The 21,278-nt window shown below is 43.7% G+C and overlaps 1 pseudogene; it reads left to right on the forward strand.

Annotated features, from left to right (window-relative positions):
• The first annotated feature begins 5,025 nt into the window (after nucleotides 1–5,025).
• Nucleotides 5,026–21,278, forward strand: part of LOC115144882 (protein unc-13 homolog A-like) — a 71,618-nt pseudogene continuing 55,365 nt past the window's right edge.

Genomic DNA, 21,278 nt, shown 5'->3' on the forward strand with positions numbered 1-21,278 from the left:
ACATTACCATGTCAAACAGTACACACACACACTTCCTTGCTGTAATGGGCTTGTTTTTAGTTGAGAAACCATCAGTCATTTCTTCTTCCCACATGAACATCCACTGAAGCTCTCAGTGTATTCCCCAGCATTGAATGTGTTCAGTGGCACAGCTAGCTAGCATGAATAATGCTGTAATCCAATGCAAGGATAATTATCTTGCGCCAGCCAAGGCCTGTTCAGTTCCATATAATCAGACACGATATTACATTATCTCATGCTCTGTTTACGTTCTGAATACATGACGCCTGTATCTTGACACGGAGAAGGCAATAACCAGGCTTCTCTTTGAAAGAGATGCAAGCCCTTGGCTTTAATTTCATTTTTACATTTCTGTGGATTCAATGTTTAAAAAAAAATAATGATGTGCCCTTATTCTTCATAAGGGCGCATTTAATTGGATCCTGTTAAATTATACAGCCTTGACCTTTGATTATGCTTACTATTATCACGTTATAATCCAGATTAATTTCACTATACTCCCCTGAGTATTGGGTGAGTGGGTGACTTAATTTCCCCTTCAGTTAGATAGAATAAGATGATATGGTGGGATTAATACATTATGTTGTCTCATTCCTGCCTTTCAGATCATTTTTATTTTCTAGCTCCTCCTTCTGTTTCTTCATAACTGAGAATTCCTCCGACATTATAGAATTCCTGCAGGTTACAGGTTTGAATTATATTGCTGTTGCTTGCTCTTGATACAAATACAACTGCTCTGAAGTATGAGGTGCTTGTAAGCTTTTGATTGGAAAATCTCAGGCAATAATACCTTGGCGCTCCTCTGTAGGCCGAGAGCGGCATTATTTGCTGCAAACCCTCCTGCCATCACAGCCAAGATGCTTTAGCATTGTGCCTGTGAGCTGGGTGAGTTCCCCTCTCCTACCCCTCTCCCCTCCCCACCACCACCCCCCAACCTCCAATCCGCTACAATTATTTTTAGTGGTGGAGGTGTTGCGTGGCTCTGCTCCTCTCTCGCTTGGCTGCACAGAGAGATTAATGGAGCACAAGAAACATATATACAAACACCACATGGCAGGAGGAGAGGGTGGGAGTGAGAGAGAGATAGAGAGAGAGAGAAAGGAGGGCGAGAGAAAGGGGAAATACAGGCAATGAATCAAGGCTAATTATGGGGAAGGCACTGCGTTGGAGGGTGGGTGGGACATGGTTGGCTGAGGCAGAGGTGTTGAGGAATAGACAGCTGAACAGGCTGGCAGAATGACTGGGTAGAATCCTGGGGGGGATAACAATGGAGCTCAACGTCTCTTTTGTTGTTTGTATTTTGCAGTGTTCCATGGAATCACACCAAAGGGGATAAAGTAGGCTTTTAGATTGAGTAATGATATCATGAGACTTAGCTCTGAAGTTGGTTAAGTGCATTCTCTAACTCAGGCAACTAACTCAGAGCGAATGGAATACAGATGTCCTAAAAACTTTGTGAAACGGCGCTGCCTGTTAACGACCCCTGGTCTAACTCCTCCTCCCCTGCACACTAGCAGGTTAGATTGATATTCAGATAAAACAAACATCATCCTCAGCTTCTGTTGGAATGAGCTATTTTAAGTACATCAACTATTGTCATGATGCTTTTTTAAAACCATTATTTAACTAGGCAAGTCAGTTAAGAACAAATTCTATTTTTCAATGACGGCCTAGGAACAGTGTGTTAACTGCCTTGTTCAGGGGCAGAACGACAGATTTTTACCTTGTCAGCTCGGGGATTCAATCTTGCAACCTTTCGGTTACAACTAAAATCTTAATTGGCTTCATAATTATGATATGGATTATTCATACAGGTGAGAGGGCTCCAGTTGAACCCATAATTATAGAAAATGGGTTAGTAGATATTCAGCACTCTCCGCACCTGCGCTGCTTGCGGGCATCAGTGTCACGTTCCACTGTGCCCTCAGATAAAATCATTTGAGGTTCATTTAGCCAACTCTGGGATTCCAAATGGACCACTTTCCTTCTTTTCCTTTTCTTAACTGCAGCTTTTGGAGATGAAGTGAAAGGAGGCGAGCAGTGGGGATTAGATGGAAACCTTTGAATATTAATGCCCTGAACATGGGGGTGCTTGGCATCGGCAGGGCAGGCGGGTGGGCGCGGGATGAATTAATAATGAATGGGCCAGTTGACGTCAGAGTGCGTGATTGAAAAAAATCCTGGTTGCCTAAAGTGAGCCCATAAGAGATGATAGTGGTAACTTTACCTTAACACAGGGTTTCCTAACCCCCCCCCCCCCCCCCCCCCTCAGCTGTGTAGTTCCAGGGTCAAAAAATAAAACGCTTACCAGGGGGCTCCAGAACCGAGTTTGAGAAACCCTGCCTTAACAGACCTGCTTCCATTGTGTCATACAGCCGCACTGTCGCCCTCACTGCCCCCTCCATCCTGCCTGTGACTACCTGTGAGTGCACACTAGGGGTGTAGTGCTGCCGGAGCAAGGAGGAGCGGCGCTCCCTCACTTCTTTCAATTTGAGAATTCACGGATCTGGTAAAACTATTTCTGGAAGATTCATTCTGATGAAGTTTTAATAAATTATATTTAATTACCACTAAAATTCCATTTTTATTTTATTTATTTTTATTTCACCTTTATTTAACCAGGTAGGCTAGTTGAGAACAAGTTCTCATTTACAACTGCGACCTGGCCAAGATAAAGCGATAGAATGACAAACCAAATAAATATGTATAGCAGCCTAGAGGTAGGTAAATTATGGTTTCTTCTGTCTTCTGTCTGGCAGTGGCGAGAATGATGATGAACTATAAGCTACATGTGTGCACTGCGGAGACTCGTCGGAGGCTTGATCACTTTGGCAAATCAGAATGTTGAAAAGATATTCTCTTTTCGTCTGCCTTGATGTTCATAAAACTCCCCGAACCCACTCTTGCAAAGTGGAACCCAGAACGATATGTGACCACTTGGCTACGGTGACACTGTTCTGCCGAGGACAGCCAAACTAGAGTGTCCACCTAAAAGCCCAAGGAGACTGACCCTCTCTGGAAGTTGCTGTAGCCCTAGTTGGGATATTTAGCCTACATTGGCTATTGGTTGAGACGCCAGGCTTGTTCTAACTTGGTATGTCAGGGTAGGAAATTGGAAATGTGAAATAGGCCAAATTGGAGGTAATAATGCATTTGGGTTGTAGTTTATTGAGATGCACGAATACACCACACCAAAACTTGATTTTATTGCTGTTTTAATACTTCCTTCAATTCTTTGCAGTAATTAGGTTCACTACTTTGTCAGTTGATTTGGTAGCATGTTTACGCTATGCTAATAAATTATATGAATTAATAGTTCACCTCTCTGTTTTCTTTTATTCTGTAATGGGGTAAATTGTAGCCATGTGTTCAAGCTAATCAAATAAAAGTTTATTTACAATACAGAGTGTAAGCCACAGCAATAAAGCTGTCCTCACAAACAGTGCAATGATACTAAGATATATGTATTTGTATTTACATTAGGCTATAGCCTACAAATAGCTAGCTGTACCACATAGTCGTATGTCTATTAGGCTATAGCCTACAAATAGCTAGCTGTACCACATAGTCGTATGTCTATTAGGCTATAGCCTACAAATAGCTAGCTGTACCACATAGTCGTATGTCTATTAGGCTATAGCCTACAAATAGCTAGCTGTACCACATAGTCGTATGTCTATTAGGCTATAGCCTACAAATAGCTAGCTGTACCTCATAGTCGTATGTCTATTAGGCTATAGCCTACAAATAGCTAGCTGTATCACATAGTCGTATGTCTATTAGGCTATAGGCCCACCTCAAATGATTGTTGTTTGTTCCTGAACTGACCGAACGGCAGAGCTATCCTTAAGCTGTCCTTCAGCACCACACATTTGTTCAACGTCATTGCATGATCCTGGCGCTGTCCTTTCAGCACCCCGAATGACTCTCCAATCGCTTAAAATGACATCTCATCAAGATCTGTTGCCTACGCTTAATAGGCCTACTCATCACTTATTGTTATTATTATTACAAATAGAAGATTATCACTTCTCACAATGGTGCTAGTTTAGTAAAGTTAGATCAAAGGTGAATCAATGTCTCGCAAGATCACATAAAGATTCATTAGTATTTTAAATAATAGAACCAAATATAATAGCATAGCATAGTAGGCCTATAATGTTACTGTTACACCAAAAACAACTCCTTATTTCTAACAAGATTTTAAGATGGTTAGCTAAAGCAGAATAGTCCATGTCTGGGCATAGGCAGACGTTGCAATAGGAGGATGCATGTTATGTTTATTCTATAATGATAGGCTATTCGCTAGGCTACAAACTTTGATGACGTCATTTAAAAAACAGTTTTGCCCTCAATCACATAAAAAAAATAGAACACTACCCCACTGGTGCACGCACGCACCTCTCTGAACCACTCTCGCCTGAGCATAATGCTGAGAGCCTTCCACATCTGTTGACTAATGCAGGCTTTGATATTGAGATCTAGGCATTCTGCCATCAGAGAGAGTGCATTCCACTTCTCCTCCTATGAAATGCCAGGGTCTTGTCAATCACTCACAAACCCCACATGTGCTGATTTGCATATGCTGATTATATGCATATTGCATATTGGGCTCCCGAGTGGCACAGCGGTCTAAGGCACTGCATCTCAGTTCTAGAGGCGTCACTACAGACCCTAGTTCGATTCCAGGCTGTATTACAACCGGCCGTGATTGGGAGTCCCATAGGACGGCGCACAGTTGGCCCAGCGTCGTCTGGATTAGGGCTTGGCCAGGGTAGGCCGTCATTGTAAATCAGAAGTTGTTCTTAACTGACTTGCCTAGTTAAAAATTAAAAATACATTTAAAAAATTATAAATACAAATCTAAATCACAAAGTGACGCTGTCTTATGCAGAAAACCTTTTCAGTCCAGAGAGATGTGGGTTATTAATAGGTTTGTTTTTAGAAACCTGAATTTCTAGATTGATTGACCCATTGATCTCATTTTGTTTAACACATTACAGTATGGCTCATGCTTTGTTTCTCTCGGTCTGTTTTGCAGTGAAGAAAGCCAAACTTGATGGGGCCCAAGGTGAGTCAAGACATGTTTGTCCATGTTTGACTTAGTTTTAAAAGTCTTAGAAACACTGGTTTGTTTTACAATAAGACTGATATTCCTTGATGTTCCACAGAGAAATTTAACACCTACGTGACGCTGAAAGTGCAGAACGTCAAGAGCACCACCATCACTGTGCGTGGTGCCCAGCCATGCTGGGAGCAGGACTTCATGTTGTGAGTCTTCTTCTTCCTTTTCTCCTTCTTTCTTCTCATTTTCCTCCTCATCTTCCTTGGCTCTCCCCCTCTTTGTCTTTAGTCCTCATCTTTACCTCTCTCTCTCTCTCTCTCTCTCTCTCTCCCTCCCTTCCTTCCTGACCCAGTCGGCTCTATACGCTTCCTTCCTGCTAGAATTCACATATTTTTTCCTTGTACATCCACCACAGGCTGAATCATATTGTCTCTCTGTTCTATTGGATTATAGCTGGTTGCTCTCATGGCATATACAGTGCCTTCATAATGTATTCACACCCCTTGACTTACAAAGTGGGATTAAAATGGATTTAATTGTCATTGTCAACAATCTACCCAAAATACTCTGTAATGACAAGAAAAATTCTAACTTTTGTAAAAAAATAAAATAAAAAAAAAAGTAAAAATGAAACACTAATATATCTTTATTAGATAAGTATTCAACCCCCTGAGTCAATACATGTTAAAATCCCCTTTGGTAACGATTACAGATTTCTAGTCCAACTCAGGAGGGCTCACCATCCATCGCTTCATCGCTTCTTTTTCACAGAATCATGGCTCTCTCCGGATATACTGTCCACGTCCGTACAGCCAGCTGGGTTCTCAGTACATTGCGCAGACAGGAATAAAGAACTCTCCGGGAAGAAGAAGAGCGGTAGTGTATGTTTCATGATTAACAACTCATGGTGTGATTGTGATAACGTACAGTAATTCAAGTCCTTTTGTTCACCCAACCTAGAATACCTCACAATCAAATGTCGACCGCATAAACCTCCCAAGATAATTATCTTCGGTTATAGTCACAGCCGTGTATATTCTCCCTCAAGCCGATACCATGACGGTTCTCAAGGAACTACACTGGACTTTATGCAAACTGGAAACCACATATCCTGAGGCCGCATTTATTGTAACTGGGGAATTTAACAAAGCAAATTTGAGGAAAACGTTCCCGAAGTTCTACCAACACATTGACTGTAGTACTCGGGAAAACAATCGACCACTGCTATTATTTCTTCCAGGATGTCTACAAGGCCCTCCCCCGCCCTCCCTTCGGCAAATCAGATCATGATTCTATTTTGCTCCTCCCTTCCTATAGGCAGAAACTCAAACAGGAAGTACCCGTGCTAAGGTCTATTCAACGCTTCAAGATTGATTTTTATTACTCGGACTGGGATATGTTCTGGGTAGCCTCGGATAACAACATTGATGTATACACGGACACAGTGACTGAGTTGGCAAGGTGACTTGGCAAGGTGACTGGGAATATAGTTGAATACAAACAGTGTAGTTATTCACTCCGTAAGGCAATCAAACAGGCAGAACGTCAGTACAGAGACAAAGTGGAGTCTCAATTCAACGGCTCAGACACGAGACGTATGTGGCAGACAATCGCAGATTACAAAGGAAATTTGTGACGTCTTGCTCCCAAACAAACTAAACACCTTCTTTGCCCGCTTTGAGGATAACACAGTGACATCGATGCGGCCCAGTCCAAAGGACTGTGGACTCTCCTTCTCTGTGGCTGACAGGAGTAAGAAATGTAAGCGTGTTAACCCATGCAAGGCTGCCGGCCCAGACTGCATCCCCAGCCGCTTCTTCAGGACATGCACAGACCCGCTGGCTAGAGTGTTTACGGACATATTCAATCTCTCCCTATCCCAGTCTGCTGTCCCCACTTGCGTCAAGATGTCCACCATTGTTCCTGTACCCAAGAAAGCAAAGGTAACTGAACTAAATGACTATCGCCCAGTAGCACTCACTTCTATCACCATGAAGAGCTTTGAGATGCTAGTTAAGGATCATATCACATCTACCTTACCTGACACCCTAGACCCACTACAATCTGCTTACTGCCCCAATAGAACCACAGACGATGCAATTGCCATTGCACTGCACACTGCCCTATCCCACCTGGACAAGAGGAATAGCTATGTAAGAAAAATGTTAATTTACTATAGCCGAGACTTCAACACCATAGTACCCTCCGAGCTCAATGCCAAGCTTGGGGCCCTGGGTCTGAACCCCGCCCTGTACAACTGGGTCCTGGACTTCCTGATGGTGTGTACTCAGCCCCCTCCTGTATTCCCTGTTCACCCATGACTAGGTGGCCACACATGCCTCCAACTCAATCATCAGGTTTTCTGTCGACACAACCATAGTAGACCTGCTTACCAACAAGGACGAGACAACCGCAGGGCTCTCCAGAGGGTGGAGTGGTCTGTCCAACGCATCACCGCAGGCACACTGCCTGCCCTCCAGGACACCTACAGCACCCAATGTCACAGGAAGGCCAAAAAGACATCAGCCACACGAGCAACGGGTTGTTCACCTCACTATCGCCCAGAAGGCGAGGTCAGTACAAATGCATCAAAGCCGGGACCGAGAGACTAAAAAACAGCTTCTATCGCAAGGCCATCAAACTGTTAAATAGCCATTCCTGGCCGGCTACCACCCAGTTTATTTAACCCTGCGTCTTAGAGGCTGCTGCCCTATAGTATATTCATAGACATGGAATCACTGGTCAGTTTAATAATGAAACAGTCCCCGTGATATGCAACTGTTCAGGGAAGTCAGGAACCAATACACGCAGTCAGTCAGGAAAGCTAAGGCCAGCTTCTTCAGGCAGAAGTTTGCATCCTGTAGCTCCAACTCCAAAAAGTTCTGGAACACTGTGAAGTCCATGGAGAACAAGAGCACCTCCTCCCAGCTGCCCACTGCACTGAGGCTAGGTAACACGGTCTCCACCGATAAATCCATGATTATCGAAAACTTCAATAAGCATTTCTCAACGGCTGGCCTGGCTACTCCAACCTCGGCCAACAGCTCCGCCCCCCCCGCAGCTCCTCGCCCAAGCCTCTCCAGGTTCTCCTTTACCCAAATCCAGATAGCAGATGTTCTGAAAGAGCTGCAAAACCTGGACCCGTACAAATCAGCTGGGCTTGACAATCTAGACCCTCTATTTCTGAAACTATCTGCCGCCATTGTCGCAACCCCTATTACCAGCCTGTTCAACCTCTCTTTCATATCGTCTGAGATCCCCAAGGATTGGAAAGCTGCCGCAGTCATCCCCCTCTTCAAAGGGGGAGACACCCTGGACCCAAACTGTTATAGACCTATATCCATCCTGCCCTGCCTATCTAAGGTCTTCGAAAGCCAAGTCAACAAACAGGTCACTGACCATCTCGAATCCCACCGTACCTTCTCCGCTGTGCAATCTGGTTTCCGAGCCGGTCACGGGTGCACCTCAGCCACACTCAAGGTACTAAACGATATCATAACCGCCATCGATAAAAGACAGTACTGTGCAGCCGTCTTCATCGACCTTGCCAAGGCTTTCGACTCTGTCAATCACCATATTCTTATCGGCAGACTCAATAGCCTCGGTTTTTCGGATGACTGCCTTGCCTGGTTCACCAATTACTTTGCAGACAGAGTTCAGTGTGTCAAATCGGAGGGCATGCTGTCCGGTCCTCTGGCAGTCTCTATGGGGGTGCCACAGGGTTCAATTCTCGGGCCGACTCTTTTCTCTGTATATATCAATGATGTTGCTCTTGCTGCGGGCGATTCCCTGATCCACCTCTACGCAGACGACACCATTCTATATACTTTCGGCCCGTCATTGGACACTGTGCTATCTAACCTCCAAACGAGCTTCAATGCCATACAGCACTCCTTCCGTGGCCTCCAACTGCTCTTAAACGCGAGTAAAACCAAATGCATGCTTTTCAACCGATCGCTGCCTGCACCCGCATGCCCGACTAGCATCACCACCCTGGATGGTTCCGACCTTGAATATGTGGACATCTATAAGTACCTAGGTGTCTGGCTAGACTGCAAACTCTCCTTCCAGACTCACATCAAACATCTCCAATAGAAAATCAAATCAAGAGTCGGCTTTCTATTCCGCAACAAAGCCTCCTTCACTCACGCCGCCAAGCTTACCCTAGTAAAACTGACTATCCTACCGATCCTCGACTTCGGCGATGTCATCTACAAAATGGCTTCCAACACTCTACTCAGCAAACTGGATGCAGTCTATCACAGTGCCATCCGTTTTGTCACTAAAGCACCTTATACCACCCACCACTGCGACTTGTATGCTCTAGTCGGCTGGCCCTCGCTACATATTCGTCGCCAGACCCACTGGCTCCAGGTCATCTACAAGTCCATGCTAGGTAAAGCTCCGCCTTATCTCAGTTCACTGGTCACGATGGCAACACCCATCCGTAGCACGCGCTCCAGCAGGTGTATCTCACTGATCATCCCTAAAGCCAACACCTCATTTGGCCGCCTTTCGTTCCAGTACTCTGCTGCCTGTGACTGGAACGAACTGCAAAAATCGCTGAACTTCAAACATCAGCTATCCGAGCAGCTAACCGATCGCAGCTAACCGATCGCTGCAGCTGTACATAGTCTATTGGTAAATAGCCCACCCATTTTCACCTACCTCATTCCCATACTGTTTTATACTGTTTTTTTTATTTATTTACTTTTCTGCTCTTTTGCACACCAATATCTCTACCTGTACATAACCATCTGATCATTTATCACTCCAGTGTTAATCTGCAAAATTGTAATTATTCGCCTACCTCCTCATGCCTTTTGCACACATTGTATATAGACTGCCCCTTTTTTCTACTGTGTTATTGACTTGTTAATTGTTTACTCCATGTGTAACTCTGTGTTGTCTGTTCACACTGCTATGCTTTATCTTGGCCAGGTCGCAGTTGCAAATGAGAACTTGTTCTCAACTAGCCTACCTGGTTAAATAAAGGTGAAATAAAAAATAAATAAAAAATAGTCAAGCATCACCACCATGCTTGAAAATATGTGTTGGATTTGCCCAAAACATAATGCTTTTGTATTTGGTGTATCTTCTTGTCTAAGAAATACTAATGAAAATAACTGTTCTTTAAAACATAGATCCTTCTTTATTCGAGTTAACTCGGAGCCGTACATGTGTAGTGCATTGAGCTGGGATCTCCTGCTCTCCCACTGCTGTGAGTGGGCTGTGCGTCTCCTAAGAGGTCACGTGGCCTCCGATTCAATCTGCAACAGTATTCACAACATAAAGTTAATTTCGTTTCCAATTTTTTTGCCGTTTTACTTTAATGCCATTATTGCAAACATGATGCATGTTCTGTACGGGATTCCTTCTGTTCACTCTTGTGGAGTAACTACAATGTTGATCCATCCTCAGTTTTCTCCTATCACAGCCATAAAACTCTGTAACTGTTTCAATGTCACCATTGACCTCATGGTGAAATCCCTGAGCGATTTATTTCCTCTCTGGCAACTAAGTTAGAAAGGATGCCTGTATCTCAAAGAAATAGCGAATGAAGCTAATTGTATCCTCTATTGCTCTTTCTACCACGATATACGCTTGCTCTTATTCCAGAATGCACACCAGATATACTCTGGCATTTATACAGGTAACAAGTTCAAACAGGTGCAGTTAATACAGGTAATGAGTGGAGAACAGGAAGGCTTCTTAAAGAAAGACTAACAGGTCTGTGAGAGCCGGAATTCTTACTGGTTGGTTGGTGATCAAATACTTATGTCATGCAATAAAATGCTAATTAATTCCTTAAAAATCATACAATGTGATTTTCTGGATTTTTGTTTTAGATTCCGTCTCTCACAACAACCTCTCCCTCAATGTGAGAAAGTCAAGGAAGCTGATCATGAACTACAGGAAAAGGCGGGCTGAACAGGCCCCCATTAATATCGACGGGGCTGTAGTGGAGCAGGTTGAGAGTTTCAAGTTCCTTGGTGTCCACATCACCAATGAACTATCATGGTCCAAACACACCAAGACAGTCGTGAAAAGGTCACAACAACATCTTTTCCGCTCAGGAGACTGAAAGGATTTGGCATGGATCCTCAGATCCTCCAAAAGTTCTATAGCTGCACCATCGAGAGCATCTTGACAGGTTGCTTCACCGCCTGGTATGGCAATTGATCAGAGGGTAGTGCGTACGGACCAGTACATCACTGGGGCCAAGCTTCCTGCCATCCAGGAAGAGAAAAGCCCCAAAAATTGTCAGAGACTCCAGTCACCCAAGTCATAGACTGTTTTCTCTGTTTCCGCACGGTAGGCCACTTCTACCCCCAAGCCATGGTACCGGAGCGCCAAGTCTAGGACGAAAAGGCTCCTTAACAACTTCTACCCCCAAGCCATAAGACTACAGAATTATTCATCAAATGGCCACCCATTCTTTTTACACTGCTGCTACTTGCTCTTTATTATCTCTGCACAGTCACCCCTACCTACATGCACAAATTACCTCGACTAACCTGTACCTGCTCTATGGATATAATTATTGTTTGGATAACCTTATTTATTATTATGTATTGATTTTGATGTATTTTTTTATTTCATTTTTTATGCGATGCACACTGGCGATTTGACACAAAAATAAAATGTCATTCATTCATATATTCATTTCATTTCATTAAATAATTCATTCATTCATTCATGTAGTGACTGGGTGTGTTGATACACCATCCAAAGTGTAATAAATAACTTCACCATGCCCAAAGGCATATTCAATGTCTGCTTTTTCCCCTCCCATCTATAAATAGGCGCCCTTCTTTGCGAGGCATTGGAAAACCTCCCTGGTCTTTGTGGATGAATCTGTGTTTGAAATTCACTGCTCGACTGAGGGACCTTACAGATAATTGGATGTGGTGGTAAAGAGATGAGATAGTCATTCAAAAATTATTTTAAACACTGTTATTGCACACAGAGTGAGTCTATGGAAGTTATAATGTGACTCGTTAAGCACATTTTTACTCCTGAACTTATTTAGGCTTGACATAACACAGGGGTTGAATACTTATTGACTCAAGACATTTCAGCTTTTCATTTTTAATACATTTGTAAACATTTCTAAAAACTTAATTCCACTTTGATATTATGGGGTATTGTGTGTAGGCTAGTGACACAAAATCTCAACTTAATCAATTTTAAGTTCAGGCTGTAACACCACAAAATAGAGAAAAAGTCAAGGGGTGTGAATACTTTCTGAAGGCGCTGTAAAATTATTTCTTTGTGAGATGGGTTATATCGGTGGGTTATATTGTTTAATTTCCTCATCTCATCGCGTCTCTTGTTGTCTCATACTCTTTCTCTATCTCTCTCTCTGCCCTGCAATCCTCTCTCATACCTCCTTTCCCTCTCTCAATCCCTCTGTTATGCTTCCTCATCTCTCTCTCTCTCTCTCTCTCTCTCTCTCTCTCTCTCTCTCTCTCTCTCTCTCTCTCTCTCTCTCTCTCTCTCTAGTGAGATCAACAGGCTGGATCTGGGGCTGACAGTGGAGGTGTGGAACAAAGGGTTAATCTGGGACACCATGGTGGGCACCTTGTGGATCCCCTTGGAAAACATCCGCCAGTCTGATGAGGTACGGTATGCCCCCTGGCGCCCCCCTCTCCCCCCCCACCACACCTCACCCTCCTGGGTGTACAAGGTGTTTTACAAGCAGCACATCTGAGGCTCAGACACAAGTACATCACAACACTAGACTGATACTGTTTGTTGTCACATCATTTCAAAGTGTTTAAGTTGGAACACAATACATATCAGGGATGAAAGGAGTTTAAGGCAGGGCTCCAGACTGTGACCATTTATTCACATTTTGCTACCCTATAACTCGTTTCTTCCCCTCATACCACATACTGCCAAAGCAAAAACAGGTTTATTTCAATTTTAGCATATTTATTCAAATTAAAAACGGAAATAGTAAATCAAATTGTATTGGTCACATTGTTAGCAGATGTTATTGCGAGTGTAGCAAAATGCTTGTACTTCTAGTTCAGACAGTGCAGCAATATCTGACAAGTCATATCTAACAATTCCACAAAAAATACCTAATACACACAAATCTAAGTAAAGGGATGGAATAAGTACATATAATATGTACATGTAAAGATATGGATGAGCAATGACCGAGCGGCCTAGCCAAGATGCAATAGATGGTATAAAATACAGTATATACATCAGATGAGTAATGCAAGATATGTAAACATCATTATAGTGGCATTAATAAAGTGACTAGTGATCCATTTGTTAGAGTGGACAATGATTTCAAGTCTGTATGTAGGCAGCAGCCTCTCTGTGTCATTGATGGCTGTTTAACAGTCTGATGGCCTTGAGATAGAAGCAATTTTTCAGTCCCTGCTTTGATGCACCTGTACTGACCTCGCCTTCTGGATGATAGCGGGGGGAGCCTTCCTGTGACATCGGGTGCTGTAGGTGTCCTGGAGGGCAGGTATTTTGCCCCCGGTGATGTATTGTGCAGACCGCACCACTCTCCTGGAGAGCCCTGCGGTTGAGGGAGGCGCAGTTGCCGTACCAGGCGGTGATACAGCCCGACAGGATGCTCTCAATTGTGCATCTGTAAAAGTTTGTGAGGGTTTTAGAGCAGTAAAAATAATTGTTTTGTCATACCTGTGGTATACAGCCTGATATACCATGGCTGTCAGCCATCCACGTAAAGGTGAAGGCAAATTCATCCCTATTGTCATGACGTTGCCCTCTTTGGGTACAGCGAGCACCATTCCCCGCTCTCTGCTTCTACAACCAGACTGCTGTGGTCAGAGTGAGGTCGTAAATTCCTAGGGAAGTCCTTGCCACATGGCCACACAGTATAGATATAAAGTTTCACATAGAGAACAAAGGAATTTCTTCCACCTCACAGAACTTGAGGTCCGAACAACGTTTACGTTCCGGAGAAGGTATAAAAGATCGGTGAAGAATCCAGCTACGAACTGGTCCATTTGGTACAACTTGGGGAAGCTCATGGGAGACGGTGCGGCCACATTACCATAACGCTGTTTATATAATAGCCTCAGATATGAGGTTTACATCTAATTGTTGTATAAGATGAATGAGTGAGGATGATACTGTTTGTAAAATTGTGTAATGTTGTGTAACTTTTCAACAGCGATCAAGACGACACACTGAGCATAAATATATATATTGATTGCAATTGTTCCCGAATGAGTGAGCGTTCATGTGTAAAGGATTAGCATTTCAATTGTTATAATTATTAACTCTGGAGTGACTTCTTAGTCGACCCCCACTTCCCTTTTGTCTAACAAGCCGCCATGCCGGTTTAGCCCACTAGGGCACATTCTTATATCATTTCTTGTAACCATATTTACTTTGTTGTTTTGTTTGTGCATTTCTGTGAATTACTTAGTTAGTAATAAATAAATGATTTAAGACAATTGATGTATGGATGACTCATAGTGAAGACTGGGTTCATGCAGATAACCAACAATTTACGACGTTTGGAATGAGACCAACGTGAGGTAAAATAAATAATTCATTAATCAGAAGACTATTGATCAGATTTGAAAATATCTGAAAGGTTACATTGGGAAATTATAACTTTGTAATCTGAATATTTTCCTTGGTGCCCTGACTAATTACAGAGAATATTTGATAAAAACAAAGTCTTCAATTTAAAGATAGTAAAGACACGACACTATTGAAAAAAAATAAAAATAATTATGGAGACCTATTATGACAGTAAATTAAAAGCCTAATTGTCAACCCAGAATTCATGGCAACCACTGGATTAGGTTGTATATCAAAATAGTTTGAATCATGCATTCCTGCGTATACATGTTAGATTTAACAACTTATTTATTGAATATCTTCTCAGTGGTCTATTACTCTTCTTAATAAAGCATTGTGAATGAATTTATAATGACTTTATAAGATGATTCAAGTGTATTCTATTGTGTGATGCTGCGGGGTGCCACCAAATCATGGGCTGGTGCCACCAACTGAAAAAGTTAGTGCCACCAGGGGACAATGTTGTAACAGGATGTATCTCCCCCGCCTCCAAAAGACTTTAGCTAGGGCTATTTTTAGCATCATCCTAGCCCCGTACAGTAACTGTGTGTGTGTGTGTGTGTGTGTGTGTGTGTGTGTGTGTGTGTGTGTGTGTGTGTGTGTGTGTGTGTGTGTGTGTGTGTGTGTGTGTGTGTGTGTGTGTTAGGAGGGGCCGGGGCAGTGGCTGACCTTAGACTCCCAGGTCATCATGGCTGAGAATGAGATCACAGGCACCAAAGACCCCACCTTCCACCGCGTGCTGCTGGACAGCCGATTTGAACTGCCATTAGGTCAGATGACACTCTCACTCATGTCAAATGTGCTCTCTATTGTGCCTTGAAAGTGAACTATAACCCTATCTCCTTGTTATTACCTACAGTATATCTACATCATTATATCTGAATATACTCACGGACAATTGTAGCCTATGACTGTCAAAGTATATTGCAATCATTTGGAACCATTAGAGCATTGTGTGTGCATCTGTGTGTGTGTGTGTGCGTGCATGTGTGTGTGTATGTATGTGCGTGCCCGCGTATATCTGTGCATATACAATTGTCTGTGTGTGTGTCCTAAGTGACTGACCAGTAAAATGGGTCTTTCTGCTTCAGACATTCCAGAGGATGAGGCTCAATACTGGGCCAAGAAACTGGAGCAGCTCAACTCCATGAGGGACCAGGGCGTAAGGCATTTCTTCCTCCTCTCCTCTCTTTGTGCTTACATCTTACCCGCTACAAGGCAGGGCTATCAGTAATTCCAAAAGTCCTAACTTACTCGATGCATTAAATATGATGTAGAGCTTGTGTGTGTGTGTGTGTGTGTGTGTGTGTGTGTGTGTGTGTGTGTGTGTGTGTGTGTGTGTGTGTGTTACAGTATACATACCAGGAAGAGGAGAGACCACTTCAAGCACCATCAACACAATGCTGTGAGTAGTAGACACTTGATACTGCCTGTATCCTCTTCAGTCTCCTTCTCCCCTCTTTCATACAGCATCCTCCTCCCTTTCATCCTTCCTTCTTCTTTTTTACTTTCTTCATGGCCCTCTTCTTCCTCCTTCTCACTTTCCTCTGTCTCTTCCTCCTCTTCACTCTTCCTCTTTGCTATCCTCCCCTTCATCCCCCTTCTTCTCATATTCACTTTATTCCTGACAGCCCAGGTGAGTGGGCGGAGATGTCTGTGGATGAGTCTGGGCTGCGGTGGGTGTTTCAGTCTGTCAGTAGGTGTGTGTGTGTGTGTGTGTGTGTGTGTGTGTGTGTGTGTGTGTGTGTGTGTGTGTGTGCCTGCTTGCATGACTGCGTGCGTGGGTGAGAGACGGTTTGTGAGCAACCAGCCATGAAGGTTGGTCAGTGTACGTGTGAGTGCTTGTGCGTGTGCGTGTCTACGTGCTGTGTTTCAGTGAGTGTGTATTGATGGTGGCTGCTTATGGGCTATGAGTCATGGGGCGCTGGGTTGGCAGCTCTACTGTTGAGAGTTATGGCTGACTCCCCACTGCGCTCTGCTAATTGCCACACCCTGAACCCTCCTTGGCCCTCCATCCGTCACAAGGTCAGCCATCTTGCCTTCGCTGAACTGCTCCGTTTCCAGCTCCACTCTGGGTTGTACCCCCCAATCAGAATGGTTCCCGGGGGTTCAGTACCCTCACCCTGACTGGTTTATTTCCTGGTCATATGGTTGTACATTCTTTAACCTGAAGTTCATATCTCAGGCCCAAATCAACATTGTAATAACTTCTTACTCCCTGTCCCTGTAGGTAACTGGAGTCTGTGGGGAAACCAGCAAAGTGAGTTTTTATAGCTTTTCACACAATTTAGCACTATAAATGTGATGTATCTGCTTTTGGCCTTGGTACTGTAGGCCTGTACTGGCAGGTTTTTAAAATTAGTCACCAAGCACTCACTAGCATCCTGGGTAATGAACCTAGCCCCTATAATAATCATAATATTTCAACCATTTCCTGTGTGTGTAGATGAGGACCCAGACAGTACAATGGACGACAGAGACAGTGACTACCGCAGTGAGACCAGTAACAGCATCCCCCCTCCCTTCTACACCATGTCTCAGCCCAACACCTCCATGCACCAGTATCCCATCCTGAGAGACCAGCGCTACTCCTCGCACACCTCCTACAACGGCTCCATCCAAGAGCTGGACTATGACAACCATAGAGCCATCAGGTAACCTAACCTCTCTGCTGTCCTGTCCTCCTTATCTGGTTTACTCGGTCCTCAGGGTCTCAATAAGGGGTTCGTCCCTAAAAGCCCAAGTGCGAGGAAGACGAGGAAAGGAGACAAGGAAAGGAAACAACGCTGGACTATTGAGGCACACACACAGCATGGATCTCACCTCATTTTCTTAGTCAAGGGATCCATACTGACTTTGTCTCGTCTGGAGATCAACACTCTGTTCTCACAGAGTAAAGCAGACTGATAATAGAAACAGAATAGATATGCCCCCATGGATTTGTTTGATTTCACATTCACACTGATGTTTTATGGTAACCTGTTGTCCCAATGTGACTTCACTGTCTCTGGCCTCACTATATCAGCCTGAAGGAGCAGCCCATTGTATAGAGGTCGTCTGTCAAGATCCTTACTGGCACCTTGTCACAATGATCATTGTGTGTGTATACACGTGTGTGTGTGTGTGGCTGAAATACAGTCCCCTGTGATCATGAAGAAACTTGTTTTGCCAAAAAATCGAAATAAGTGTGTTTTTGTGTCTGTTCGTCTGTTGTTCAAAGGCGCAAGTTCACTCAAACTCATACATTGCTAGGTGCAGCCACATTATTGCATAAAGGCTAAACCAATCACTATCTATCTATCTGTCTATCTGTCTGTCTGTCTGTCTGTCTGTCTGTCTGTCTGTCTGTCTGTCTGTCTGTCTGTCTGTCTGTCTGTCTGTCTGTCCGTCCGTCCGTCCGTCCGTCCGTCCGTCTGTCTGTCTGTCATGCCAGTGATCTTTATGCAGTAGGTGTGCTGTGTGTTTCAATTTGGTGTGTGTACGTTGCTGTGTGTCTTTGAAAAGCCTTAGGCTGGGCTGTACTGATGCTTCTCCTCTCCTGCGTCTCCTCTCCTGCCCCAACCTGCCAGATGCTAAGATACTTTAGACTCAGCCATCAACGGGCACAGCGATCTCGATTCAGCTTCAGGTTCAAGCCGGCACACCAGCCGCCAGTACACTCTAGACAGTAGGCACTCACTCTCCAATAGGTGGGTCTCTGCACCTCCTCTCCACCTCCTCCTCTTCCTCATCTTCCTACTCACGTCTGCCCGACAGAAATGCTGGTTTCTATCGGACAGCAGGCCCATGTGTGTTCTTGTGGGTATGTATGTATGCATGTATGTATGTATGTATGTATGTATGTATGTATGTATGTATGTATGCACAGTGGGGCAAACAAGTATTTAGTCAGCCACCAATTGTGCAAGTTCTCCCACTTAAAAAGATGAGAGAGGCCTGTAATTTTCATCATAGGTACACTTCAACTATGACAGACAAAATGAGAAAAATAATCCAGAAAATCACATTGTAGAATTTTTAATGAATTTATTTGCAAATTATGGTGGAAAATAAGTATTTGGTCACCTACAAACAAGCAAGATTTCTGGCTCTCACAGACCTGTAACTTCTTCTTTAAGAGGCTCCTCTGTCCTCCACTCGTTACCTGTATTAATGTCACCTGTTTGAACTTGTTATCAGTATAAAAGGCACCTGTCCACAACCTCAAACAGTCACACTCCAAACTCCACTATGGCCAAGACCAAAGAGCTGTCAAAGGACATCAGAAACAAAATTGTAGACCTGCACCAGGCTGGGAAGACTGAATCTGCAATAGGTAAGCAGCTTCGTTTGAAGAAATCAACTGTGGGAGCAATTATTAGGAAATGGAAGACATACAAGACCACTGATAATCTCCGTCGATCTGGGGCTCCACGCAAGATCTCACCCCGTGGGGTCAAAATGATCACAAGAACGGTGAGCAAAAATCCCAGAACCACACGGGGGGACCTAGTGAATGACCTGCAGAGAGCTGGGACCAAAGTAACAAAGCCTACCATCAGTAACACACTACGCCGCCAGGGACTCAAATCCTGCAGTGCCAGAAGTGTTCCCCTGCTTAAGCCAGAACATGTCCAGGCCTGTCTGAAGAGCATTTGGATGATCCAGAAGAAGATTGGGAGAATGTCATATGGTCAGATGAAACCAAAACATAACTTTTTGGTAAAAACTCAACTCGTCGTGTTTGGAGGACAAAGAATGCTGAGTTGCATCCAAAGAACACCATACCTACTGTGAAGCATGGGGGTGGAAACATCATGCTTTGGGTCTGTTTTTCTGCAAAGGGACCAGGACGACTGATCCGTGTAAAGGAAAGAATGAATGGGGCCATGTATCGTGAGATTTTGAGTGAAAACCTCACGATACATGGCCCCATTCATTCTTTCCTTTACACGGATCAGTCGTCCTGGTCCCTCAGCAAGGGCATTGAAGATGAAACGTGGCTGGTTCTTTCAGCATGACAATGATCCCAAACACACGAAGGAGTGGCTTCGTGAGAAGCATTTCAACGTCCTGGAGTGGCCTAGCCAGTCTCCAGATCTCAACCCCATAGAAAATCTTTGGAGGGTGTTGAAAGTCCGTGTTGCCCAGCAACAGCCCCAAAACATCACTGCTCTAGAGGAGATCTGCATGGAGGAATGGGCCAAAATACCAGCAACAGTGTGTGAAAACCTTGTGAAGACTTACAGAAAACGTTTGACCTCTGTCATTGCCAATAAAGGGTATATAACATAGTATTGAGATAAACTTTTGTTATTGACCAAATACTTATTTTCCACCATCATTTGAAAATAAATTCATTAAAAATCCTACAATGCGATTTTCTGGGGGGTTTTCTTCTCATTTTGTCTGTCATAGTTGATGTGTACCTATGATGAAAATTAAAGGCCTCTCTCATCTTTTTAAGTGGGAGAACTTGCACAATTGGTGGCTGACTAAATATTTTTTTGCCCCACTGTATGTATGTATGTGTGTGTGTGTGTGTGTGTGTGTGTGTGTGACAAACAGAGAGAGAAACACAGAGAGAGACAAACACAGAGAGAGACAAACACAGAGAGAGACAAACAAAGAGAGAGACAAACAAAGAGAAGAGACAAACACAGAGAGAGACAAACACAGAGAGAGACAAACACAGAGAAGAGACAAACACAGAGAAGAGACAAACACAGAGAGAGACAAACAAAGAGAGAGACAAACACAGAGAGAGACAAACAAAGAGAGAGACAAACACAGAGAGAGACAAACACAGAGAATAGACAAACACAGAGAGAGACAAACACAGAGAGAGACAAACACAGAGAGAGACAAACACAGAGAATAGACAAACACAGAGAATAGACAAACACAGAGAGAGACAAACAAAGAGAGAGACAAACAAAGAGAAGAGACAAACACAGAGAGAGACAAACACAGAGAATAGACAAACAAAGAGAAGAGACAAACACAGAGAGAGACAAACACAGAGAATAGACAAACAAAGAGAAGAGACAAACACAGAGAGAGACAAACAAAGAGAGAGACAAACAAAGAGAGAGACAAACAAAGAGAGAGACAAACAAAGAGAAGAGACAAACAAAGAGAGTTTGCATGTGTGTGCGCTTCTTGATTGAGTAGCAGGTTGGGGGTCAGGATTCTGTCTGTGAGTGTGTATGTGGTTTTGTGCATATGCCGTGTGTGTATTTGTGTTTGTGCGTGTTGGTGTCCTTTCCTCAGGTGTTCTGTTTTCCTGTCCCCCCGTCTCATGCATTATTGAACCTTCACTGCTCTAATCGATAGTGTGTAAACGGGTGGACTTGTGTGTGTGTGTTGGGGTTTGTGTTGTTCCTGTCTGCTCTCTCTCTCTAACTCATGCCGCGTCTCATTCTCTTTCCCTACTCACTAATAGCCTCATTCATCATAGATGATAAATATATCCTAAAAATATGCTGTTTCTCCACTCCTGTCAGCCCAGTGTAGGATTCAAAGCATTCACCAATAATATCTCAAAATACTGAAATAAAGACCCATAACTACACCACCCAACCCACACTCACACTCATGCATCTGAACACATACTAGCCCATCCCTT

This window comes from Oncorhynchus nerka, linkage group LG17 (genome assembly GCF_034236695.1).
Source record: "Oncorhynchus nerka isolate Pitt River linkage group LG17, Oner_Uvic_2.0, whole genome shotgun sequence".
Lineage (NCBI taxonomy): Eukaryota > Metazoa > Chordata > Actinopteri > Salmoniformes > Salmonidae > Oncorhynchus > Oncorhynchus nerka.